Source organism: Dicentrarchus labrax, unplaced genomic scaffold (assembly GCF_905237075.1).
Source record: "Dicentrarchus labrax unplaced genomic scaffold, dlabrax2021, whole genome shotgun sequence".
Classification (NCBI taxonomy): Eukaryota; Metazoa; Chordata; class Actinopteri; family Moronidae; genus Dicentrarchus; species Dicentrarchus labrax.
In genome coordinates this window covers 3,571,482-3,573,981 of record NW_026136717.1, presented here as the reverse complement: position 1 = coordinate 3,573,981, position 2,500 = coordinate 3,571,482, and the positions used below count along the sequence as shown (strand labels likewise).

The 2,500-nt window shown below is 42.0% G+C and overlaps 1 protein-coding gene across 1 annotated transcript in view; it reads right to left on the bottom strand.

The window, feature by feature from the left end:
- The window catches only part of afap1 (actin filament associated protein 1), a 93,444-nt gene that overhangs the window by 79,987 nt on the left and 10,957 nt on the right, over window positions 1–2,500 (bottom strand). The gene's annotated exons all lie outside the window — the stretch shown is intronic.

The window sequence follows — 2,500 nt, the reverse complement described above, 5'->3', positions numbered from 1 at the left end:
AATCAGTGCAGCCTCAGCCTTAAGAAAGACTTAGTTTGTCTTGTTCTACTTGCGTTCTGGTGTGAAGGAATGCAGAGGCGATAGGTATGGGCTGGGATTTGTGTGCATCCATGCCGCACAGTGTGTGTGTGTCTGTGTGTGTGTGTGTCTAAGTGCATATTTTCTTGTCTCGGGGCGAGTGAGTGTTGCTCTGTCTCCCTGGATGTTATTAAGGTTAGACAGCTCTCTCTGTGGGGCATTGGGGGTTTTTCTGCTGTCTTCACCCTGCAGGCTTTTTAATAAACAGCTTTATCTGTGATCAGACTATAACAACAACGCAGTCCTCGGCCTTATATCCTTCATACAGGAAATGGAATCCCACTGGCAGCGAAGCAGCGTGTTTTAGGGGGTTCAGCGTTTTTTATAAATGACTGAACAACATAAAATAAGTCCAAAATTTGGACCAAGGAAAAATAAAAGGCCCCATATAAGGGAAAAAACTTCAGTACGTTGTAAAATGTAGAATTTGTGTGCTGTAGATATAAGCATACAGCACATTGTCTGTAGAGACACTACTTTAAAGCTGCCTGCACTAATCAATACTTTGACAATGTATCAGATGACTTGATGAAAGGTGTCCCTTATGGCGACACACACACACACACACTATGTACCAAACCAAACACTACACCTCTGAGTACCAACTGAAATGTGTTTAGTATTCTGGTCAGATTGGTGGGCTTCATTAGCCCCCCAATGCTGGGTATGCTCCCATATTTCAAACCCTACACCCCCTGTTTGCAACCCCTGCATCCTGTCATTACGCTGTTGTCTCCCAGCACAAACTGAGACGCCATGATGACATCATCAGGATTATTTTCCCAGATTTGACAAAGCTCCTCCAGCGCCGCAGAATTATACAGTACTCCTAATGACCGGTTAATTGACTCTGACATGAAAAATCAGTGGAGCTCAGATATATATTGGTTCCCCTAATACTGTACAACTGTATATACATACTGTATAAACCCTGCTTTTGTTTCTAAAAGCAGTCGAATACACCACAAGCTGCACTCACTCACAACAGGAGCTTACCATCAGTATTTCTTAAACCCTCTCTCCTGGTTTCCTCGCAGTAAAAAAAGAGAGTTATAGACTGTGAGTGGTGTTAGGTGAAGGGAAACAGGTGTTGTTTTGGGTGCTGTGAAGCATTCAGGGACCTTATGGTGTGGCTGTTAACAAGTCCAGGCCAGTGGTGTGACTTACATTGATGCATTAATGCATTGTGGGCTCACATGAGGAGAGAGGAGACAGAGGAGGTGATACAAGGTCCAGATGATGCCTCCCTTTTTCGTCTGAGTTTATATGTTCATTCTCTGGTTCACAGCTCGGGAGGCAACATCTGTTTGTGCGTTTGTGTGTGTATGTGTGTGTGTGTGTGTGTGTGTGTGTGTGTGTGTGTGTGTGTGTGTGTGTGTATGAAAGGTATTCCATGAGGGCAGGGAGACAAATGATGTCGGTGAAAGAACGGTGGGACCCAACAGTTTGAAACAATGATCAACGGTGTGTGAGTGTGTGTGTGTGTGTGTGTGTGTGTGTGTGTGTGTGTGTGTGGGTCTAATACCCACAGTGAACATCCAAGCAGAAGAACAGCTGTGTATGAGGCATAGCAGCAAAAATGTGATGACACAATGTAAATCTAAAGACCTTCAACTTCTATTTGTCTTTTTAGATTTTGACTTGACATCTAATGAAGCGACACATCAACAATGAGCACACTACACTTCTCCCTCTATATTGACTCAGCAGTTACAAATCTATACACTATCATATATACCATTTAGATTAAGCTAAATATTTGTATTGCCTGGAGAAACTTGGTTTGGGTGTTAGAGGACAGCTGTGGGCGTTACTGCGGTTATCAAGTGGACGCCTCCCTTCTATAACTTTTATTAAAGAGGAGCTACAGAACCTTCAGGAGCTTTTATATTTAATGGTAGAGTCAAAGAGCCACGTAAAGAGATGTAATTAAAGACAAATATTATTGGGACGGAGAGATAATGCAGCCCTTTTTGAGGCTGAAATCGATATTTGAGAGTTAAAAAAACGGCTGATGTTACTGAATAACTTACTTAAAACTAATTTTATGGATTTCTGTACAGCAATTTCTTGTTAATTATTGGCCAACATACACAGATAGTGTTATACCTGTGATAATCTGATATTAGCTGATGAATTAACTGGTCTGGTTGTAGTGGGCTTGTAAGGTTACTGGGTGCTTTGCAGGATTATTTATTATTCTGCTATTATTCATCCATAGTTTGGTGGACTGACCACATTTCTGCCAGTGGCTCCACACTCATCCACTGATCAACCAGCGGTGATAACACCACGAACGCACCAACATAAGGCAGAGAAGAAGACTGCTAGCTTGCAAACATGTTTTAGTGGTTACATTCTTACATTTAGGGGTAATGTCTGTATTGTTGTATGATTAGATTTTCACCATGGTGTTTTCAGT